At 46.9% G+C, this 8,841-nt stretch overlaps 1 non-coding gene across 1 annotated transcript; it reads left to right on the top strand.

The window, feature by feature from the left end:
- Positions 1 to 246: 246 nt before the first annotated feature.
- LOC127003941 (5S ribosomal RNA) lies at positions 247 to 365 on the top strand. The gene has a single exon (XR_007757472.1). It is a non-coding gene; the product is annotated as a 5S ribosomal RNA (ribosomal RNA).
- Positions 366 to 8,841: the final 8,476 nt, after the last annotated feature.

Here is an 8,841-nt window from a genome sequence, read left to right as displayed (position 1 = left end):
TCACTACTTCACCCGGTCCAAGCGCTGGCATGTGTTGACCTGTGTTACCTGGCTCAATCATCAGGACCAAATTTACAAACCTTCACTACTTCACCCGGTCCAAGCGCTGGCATTTGTTTACCTGTGTTACTTGGCTCAAACATCAGGACCAACTTTACAAACCTTCACTACTTCACCCGGTCCAAGCGCTTGCATGTGTTTACCTGTGTTACCTGCCTCAAAGATCAAAGCCAATTTACCTCTCTCGTCAACGGCCACACCACGTTGAAAACACCGTTTCTCGTCCGATCAGCGAAGTTAAGCGACGTTGGGTCTGGATAGTACTTGGATGGGTGACCGCCTGGGAACACCAGATGCTGTTGGCATCCCTCTTTTTTATTTTATTTCTCTTAACTTTTCACTTTGCGCTCCTGGTGACTCTTTTCTTTTCATATAGCTTTTGGCCTTTCGTTATGTTTTCTATTTTTTTTCTTTTCCATTTAATTTTTAGCCCTTCGTTTTGCACCCCTCTTCTTTTGTTTTCATTTAGCTTTTAGCCTTTCTTTTGCATTCCTCTTTTCTTTTCATCTAGGTCTTAGCCTTTCGCTTTCCTTCCCTCTTTTCGTTTTATTTAGCTTTTGGACTTTCGTTTTGCACCATTTCTTTTCATTAAGCATTTCGTTTTCCGTCCCTTTTTTTCTTTTCATTTAGCTCAGCCTTTCGTTTAGAAAATTTTGACGCTGGTTACGTAACTGTATCTACTTATTCATTTATTGTCTTCCAATGACCGTTTGGCACAGCATACAAGGAGAAACAATTAACAACAGGCACGAGCAATCGATCAGCTTTCCTTAGTCCTTAGAGGCCGTGGTCTCATGGCTTAATTACCCCCTAAATCACTGAATAAGTTTTTTTTTTGTGTGTGTAATAATAATAATAATAATAATAATAATAATAATAATAACAATAATAATAATAATAATATTAAATGGTTTATTTATTTGTAGACAGCCGTAAGCCTGAACATACACTAAAATACAATACGAGTTTCATGTGATGAGTAATGGGGGAAGTGGGGAAGGGTGATGTGTGTGTGTGTGTGTGTGTGTGTGTGTGTGTGTGTGTGTGTTTTTGCCGTCTCCACCAGTATTTATTTCTTCGGCATCACGAAGTGTGATGGCAGCTGCCCCCGCCTTTCCGCAGACTGCTGTGACGTGCAACCTATGTCTTGGACAGAAGTGTATGTGTGTGTGGGTGCGTGCGTGTGTATATTGCGTTGGGAGTGGGAACTAAGGACCCGTGTTGATGGCAGCCGCGTTTCCGCGGACTACGGCCAAGCTGTTCCTCTGCCGGAGCCAGCAGGTCTCACGCGGCTCTCCCGTCAGCTCCGTCATCCTGCGTCCTATTTCTTGGAGCAGCTTGGCGAATGCGGGGCCCAGGGTACCCATGGTCTCTATCGCTAGCGGCTCGAAGCGATAGCGCTGGGCGAGTTCGGCGTACCGATGTCGTTTTTGTTGTTCTGCCGATCGGGCGGCTGCTCCTGGATTGGTGGCGCTCTCCATAATGTGTGTGCTCCGCAACGTGTTCGTGCATGTTACGTCCCATAGCAAGGATCGGCCACCGTTGAATGGGTATATTGTCACCCCGTCCGGTCTTCGCCCGTCACCCCGATCTAGTCCGCGTGGCTCCAGCAGTGCGGGTACTCCGGCTGCGGTCAGGCTGCGGCGGACGATATCGTTGAGGGCGGCGTGGCGAGGTAGTCTGCCTGGGTCGCGGTGGCAGGAGAGCTAATGATGGCCGAGGTTGTCCGCCATGTGAGCCCCTCCAGGCGGTGACGACAGGCGGCTTCATCCAGCTGACGTTGGGGTAGAGGGGTCACATGATCATGGAGGTGTTAATGACCCACACAAGCGTCGGTATCGCACTAAGCCGATATCTGTCCGTGAGAGTTTTGACCGGGACAAGAGAATATTGTGGTGTCTTGTGGGTCTAGTGGGGGGAGGGAGGGCGGGTTGGGAGTAGATCTCTTTGACGGGGGTTGTGGAGGAGGGACTTGGCGAATTTGGTTAGGTTTGTCTGGTATCGGTCCTGTAGGGTGGGCATATTCAGCTGGGCCAACTGTACTGCCAGGAGCAATGGAGAAGCCCCAAAATGTTACAAGTGTGCTGGTGATCATAAATCAAAGGATTGCATCACGGCTGAAAAGAAATGCATAAATTGTGAGAGGTACAAAAAGCCTGAAATCAATCACTCAGCGAATGACCAGTGTTATGTAGTTTTTCAAGAGAGAGAGAGAGAGAGAGAGAGAGAGAGAGAGAGAGAGAGAGAGAGAGAGAGAGAGAGAGAGAGAGAGAGAGAGAGAGAGAGAGAGGATGAGAATGAGAGAATGAGCGAGATTTTAATGAGAGTGAAAATGAGCGAGAATGAGAATGAGAGAGAGAGAGAGAATGAGAATGAGGGAGGGAATAAGAATAAGTATGAGAGAATGAGAATGAGATAAAAAAAGAAAGAATGAGAATGAGAGAAAATGAGAATGAGAAAGAATAAGAATGAGAATGAGAGAATGAAAATGAGGGGGAATGTTATTGAGAATGAGAATGAGAAAGAATTTAATGAGTGAGAATGAGTGAGAAAAGAATGAGAATGAGAGAGAGATAATGAGAAAGATAATATAATGAGAGAGAAAGAGAATGAGAATGAGAGAGAAAATGAGAATGAGAAAGAGAATGAGAGAGATAATGAGAATTGGAGAATACGATTGAGAGAGAGTGAAGATGAAAGAGAATGAGAAGAACAGAATGAGAATGAGAAAGAGAGGGGGAATGAGAATGACAGAATGAGAGAGAAGGAATAAGAATAAGAATCGGGAGAGAAAATGGGAATGAGTGAGAGAATGAGAATGAAGAAGAATGAGATGAGGAAGAATGATAATGAGAATGAGTGAATGAGAATGAGAAAGGTAATGAGTTGGCCCTACCCCGGCCTCGGGGGTACACGTGTGTCAGCTTGCTCTCAGTGCTTCGGCACTTTGGCTTTCCTTGTCCTCTACCCAGCGGTTCCTGAGGCTATTCTGTTGCTGTAGTGCTGCTGCTGTAACTGAACAACAACTACTACTACCCATCACTCTGCTCTGCTAAGTGTTAATTCTGATGCATTACATTCCATCACCCTCACCCTAACACACTTGCTTTCCCTCGCTGTACTAACCCCATACATCTTACAACTTCACAGTGGTGCACGCAAGCTCCTTCTAAACGTTCTATACGTATTTTTTTCCTATTCATTTTCCAGGAAGTGTTTCTATTAGATACTGTTTCAGGCTGTAATTTTCTTTGTTAAATGGAAATTTCCCGGCCACCAGACACCTCCCGTTCGCCGGCCGTATTCCCCTGGGACCATTTGATTCACTACGCTCCCGGAAAGATCAGCCAATATGTCCTCAAATTTGAAACGTTGTTATAATTGTGGCCTTCGCCAAGCACCGCAATGCTTTAGGACAAGATACGGGGTAAGCGAGACTTGCCGTTTCTGCGTCAAGGCAGGGCATGATGAAAGAAAAATCAAACACCTGGAATCCGCGATCCACTCGTTAACACGGGACATTAAATATTTGGCGGAGAGAGTCACAGCTTGTCGCAGGTGTTCCTGCTCATCTACTTGCGGGGGTACCTCCTTCAGCCGCTTCTCCTTTCTCCTTACCCGCCATACTTCCCTTCCGTTCTGCCTCCGCTGACTCTCATTCATCACCCCCCTCTTCCCTTTCCTCCACCTCTTCCCCCCTTCCGTCTCTTCCTGCTCTTCCTCGCATTCTCTCCCCTTGCCCTCCATCACATCACCTCTCCCCTCCTCTGCTACCGCTACCTCCACCGCCTCCTCCTCCTCCTCCTCTTCTCTCCCTACCCCTAACATTTCCTCCGCCTCCCTCCCCGCCTCCCCCTCCTCCTCCCATTCCTCTTCCTCCTCCTCCTCCTTTCCCTCCTCCCCCTCTTCTTCCCTCCCTTCCTCCCCTCTCCCTCCACCTCCCCCCCGCCTCACCCCCCTTCCTCCTCCTACTCTCCCTCCTCCTCTTCTCTCCCTACCTCCAACATTTCCTCCGCCTCCCTCCCCTCCTCCTCCTCCTCCTCCTTTACCCCTTCCTCAGCTACAGCAGTTACCCTTCTCAGTAACTACCCTCTTCCCCGTCCCGCACAGTCCCGCCCTGTTCCCCCCCCTCCCACCCTCTCTCCGCCCCTTCCCCCTGTTTCAGCTCCTCTTTCCCCCCCTGGTGCCGTTTTTAAGAGGAAGGTTTTAGTTGTGGGCGACAGTCAAGTTAGGTTCATTGACAGGTACTTTTGTTCAAGGGATAAGGGCAAAAGACTTAAGTGTTTGCTTTCCCGGGGCAAGTATACAGCACATTTCCGACAGGATTGAGGATATTCTAGCGGGGGAAAGTACTCAGCCTATCGTCTTCTGCAGTTTCGGTGGCAATGATATCGGTTGAGTGGGAAGCGAAGAGATATTTCGGCGCTTCAGGGAATCGTTCGCTAACTTCGGAGGGGTGCCGGCCGTTTGTGGTGTTTTGCCGAGGAGGGGGGTAGGTGAGGGATGGCTTTCCAGAGCCTTTTTTTTTTTTTTTTTTTTACAAAAAAGGAGGCAGCTCAAGGGCACACAAAAAAAGAAAACTATAATAAAAAAAAGCCCGCTACTCGCTGCTCCTAAAAAATAAACAAAAGAGGGGGCCGAAAGCAAGATCAAATACGGGAGGAGAGATGTCCTGATACCCTCCTCTTGAAAGAGTTCAAGTCGTAGGCAGGAGGAATTACAGATGAAGGAAGATTGTTCCAGAGTTTACCAGCGTGAGGGATGAAAGAGTGAAGATGCTGGTTAACTCTTGCATAAGGGGTTTGGACAGTATAGGGATGAGCATGAGTAGAAAGTCGAGTGCAGCGGGGCCGCGGGAGGGGGGGAGGCATGCAGTTAGCAAGTTCAGAAGAGCAGTCAGCGTGGAAATATCGATAGAAGATAGAAAGAGAGGCAACATTGCGGCGGAATTTAAGAGGTAGAAGACTATCAGTATGAGGAGGAGAGCTGATGAGACGAAGAGCCTTAACTTCCACTCTGTCAAGAAGAGCTGTGTGAGTGGAGCCCCCCACACATGAGATGCATACTCCATACGAGGGCGGACAAGGCCCCTGTATATGGACAGCAACTGTGCAGGGGAGAAGAACTGGCGGAGACGGTACAGAACGCCCAGCCTCGAGGAAGCTGATTTAGTAAGAGATGATATATGAAGTTTCCAGTTGAGATTTTGAGTTAAGGATAGATCGAGGATGTTTAGTGTTGAGGAAGGTCATAGCTGGGTGTTGTCAAAGAATAGGGGATAGTTGTTTGGAAGATTGTGTCGAGTGGATAGGTGGAGAAACTGTGTTTTTGAGGCGTTGAAGGACACCAGGTTCTTCTTGCCCCAATCGGAAATAATAGTAAGGCCTGAGGCTAAGCGTTCTGCAGCCTCCAGCCTTGAGTCGTTAAGTTCCTGTAGGGTGGGTCTTCTATTAAAATAAGTTGAGTAATGCAGAGTGGAATCATCGGCGTAGGAATGGGTAGGACAGTTCGTTTTGGAAAGAAGATCATCAATGAACAACAGAAAAAGTGTGGGAGATAGGACAGAACCCTGTGGGACACCACTGTTAATAGATTTAGGGGAAGAACAGTGACCGTCTACCACGGCAGAAATAGAACGGTCAGAAAGGAAACTGGAGATAAAGGTACAGAGAGAAGGATAGAAACCGTAGGAGGGTAGTTTGGAAAGCAAAGATTTGTGCCAGACCCTATCAAAAGCTTTTGATATGTCCAGCGCAATAGCATAGGTTTCACCGAAATGGCTAAGAGAGGATGACCAAGAGTCAGTTAAGAAGGCTAGGAGATCACCAGTAGAACGTCCCTTGCGGAACCCATACTGGCGATCAGATAGAAGGTCAGAAGTGGAAAGGTGCTTTTGAATTTTCCGGTTAAGGATTGATTCAAAAGCTTTAGATAGACAAGAAAGTAAAGCTATAGGACGGTAGTTTGAGGGATTGGAGCGGTCACCCTTCTTAGGCACAGGCTGTATGAAGGCATACTTCCAGCAAGAAGGAAAGGTAGATGTTGACAGGCAGAGGCGAAAGAGTTTGACCAGGCGGGGTGACAGCACGGAGGCACAGTTTTTAAGGATAATAGGAGGCACTCCATCAGGTCCATAAACCTTCTGAGGATTGAGGCCAGAGAGGGCATAGAAAACATCATTTTGAAGAATCTTTATAACAGGCATAAAGGAGTCAGAGGGGGGAAGAGTAGGAGGAATATGCCCAGAATCGTCCAGAGTGGAGTTTTTAGACAAAGTTTGAGAGAAGAGTTCAGCCTTAGAGATAGATGAGGCGGCAGTGATGCCGTCAGGACTGAGGAGTGGAGGGAAAGATGAAGAAGTGAAGTTGGAGGAGATGTTTTTGGCTAGATGCCAGAAGTCACGGGAAAAGTTAGAGAAAGCAAGGTTTTGGCATTTTCTATTAATGAAAGAATTTTTGGTCAGTCGGAGAATAGATTTGGCACGATTCCGGGCAGAAATGTAAAGTTTATAATTAACAGTAAACAGCAGGCTGGCGGCCCACTGTAAGCGAAATGGTTGTCTTTTCCCTGATAATTGGGACCTCTTCTTCGATAAAGGCACCTTGTATGCCAAGGATGGTGTGCACCAGTCACTCCAGGGGGAGTAAGTTCTCGCAGACTCCCTCGAGCGATCACTTAGCACCCTACAGGATTTTTTAGAGTAGGTGAGGGGGGAGGGCCTAACATCAGTGGCTATGCATCGCAGACTGGGACTAGGAGGCGCGGGAGTAATCGAAAGGATGTAAGAAAGGATGGTCTAACGGCTTACTACACTAACAGTAGGAGTCTCAGGAACAAGATAGATCTACTGAGGGGGAAAGCATGTGTCGAGAAATTCGACATTATAGCTATCACGGAAACATGGGTGGATACTGCAAACAAAAACTTCATGTCAGAGTATGAAATAGATGGTTATCAGATGTTTCACAAAGATAGAAAGGGAAGAAGGGGAGGGAGGAATGGGGGTGGCACTTTATGTTAAAGACACACTTAAATGTTCCGCTAACAATTCTATTCAAACAAATGGCGACTCAGAATTAGTTTGGGTGGACGTCCACAAAGGGAAAGACAAACTAATTCTAGGGGTTCTTTACAGGCCACCCAACCTTAGCAGGCAGGACACTGATATATTACTGCAAGAGGTAGGCAGGGCGAGCAGGAGCAAAAATGTCTGCATAATGGGGGATTTTAACTATAGGAATATAGACTGGGAAGGCGTGGTGGGTGATCTAGATTCTGAGGATTTTCTGAAAGTAATACAAGATAATTTTCTCAAGCAGACAGTGACTGAGCCCACCAGAGGTAACAACATTTTAGACTTAGTCCTTACTAACAACAAGAATATGATCAGCGAGCTAGATGTTGGGGGAGAATTAGGTGGCAGTGATCACAAGGAAATTAGGTTTAAATTAGACTGGGCGGTGACCCATGAACTCAACCCTGTGTTGGTGCCAGACTTTAGAAGAGATGATTATGAAGGGCTCAGAAGACACCTTGAGGAGGTAAATTGGGGAACCTTAGGGCTGGATGAGGGCCAGATCTCAGGGCTGGAACCGGAAAGACAGGGGAACCATGTAGAAATGACCTACAATAATTTAGTTAGAGTAATTGCAGAGGATCAAAGACAGCATATCCCTTGCCAAGCACGTAGGAAGGAAAATAACGACCCCAAATGGATGACCCGCAGACTCCGGCATGAGATTGACTTGAAGAGAGGAATTTATAGGAAAATAAAGAACGGAGAAACCCACCTCAGGGGTAGGTGTGTTGAGCTAGCCAGGTCGGTGAAGAAGAACACCCGCCTAGCAAAAAGAAATTATGAGATTAGGGTAGCCAACGAGGCCAAGAGGGATCCCAAGAGCTTCTTCAAATTGTACAGAACGAAAACAAGGGACAGAATTGGACCGTTGAAAACAAACACGGGTGAGCTCGTTGAGAATGGAGAAGATATGAGTCAAATGATGAATGACTATTTCCTCTCAGTTTTCACGCAGGAAAATCTAACAACCATTCCGGAGAGAGTTCAGGTATACGAGGGCGAAGAGAACGACAAGTTGAGGGATGTGATCATCACTAGGCAAGTTTTGAACTGGATAAGGGCTTGGCTTAGTGGTAGGAAGCAGAAAGTGCAAATCAATGGTAAAAAATCTGAATGGGGCAGTGTTACGAGTGGAGTCCCACAAGGGTCAGTGCTGGGTCCTCTGCTTTTTATTATTTACACCAATGACTTGGACACAGGAATTAGTAGTGATGTCAGTAAGTTCGCAGATGATACCAAGATCGGTACAGTAATCCAATCAGACAGGGACGCTAGCGTTCTCCAGGATGAGCTTGACAGACTATATGATTGGGCGGGGAAGTGGCAGATGGAATTCAATGTCGGGAAGTGTAGCATTCTGAGTGTAGGTAGGAATAACCCCTCCCACTATTAATCCTTAAATGATACTCCTCTAAACAGGGCTGGGCGTGAGAGAGACTTAGGAGGCCTAGTGAGCGCTGACCTCCGTCCCAGGGCTCAATGCATTCAGGCTAAAAATCGGGCAAGCGGAGTACTTGGTTTCATCTCAAGGAGCGTAAGCAATAGGAGCGCTGAAGTCATCCTCAAACTTTACTTAGCACTAGTTAGACCTCTTCTTGATTATGCAGTTCAGTTCTGGTCCCCTTACTATAAAATGGATATCAAGATGTTAGAATCTGGACAGAGGAAGATGACAAAGTTGATACAGGGGGTGAGGAACTTGC

Source organism: Eriocheir sinensis, chromosome 26 (genome assembly GCF_024679095.1).
Source record: "Eriocheir sinensis breed Jianghai 21 chromosome 26, ASM2467909v1, whole genome shotgun sequence".
NCBI classification, from domain to species: Eukaryota; Metazoa; Arthropoda; class Malacostraca; order Decapoda; family Varunidae; genus Eriocheir; species Eriocheir sinensis.
This window is presented reverse-complemented; position numbering and strand designations above follow the sequence as displayed.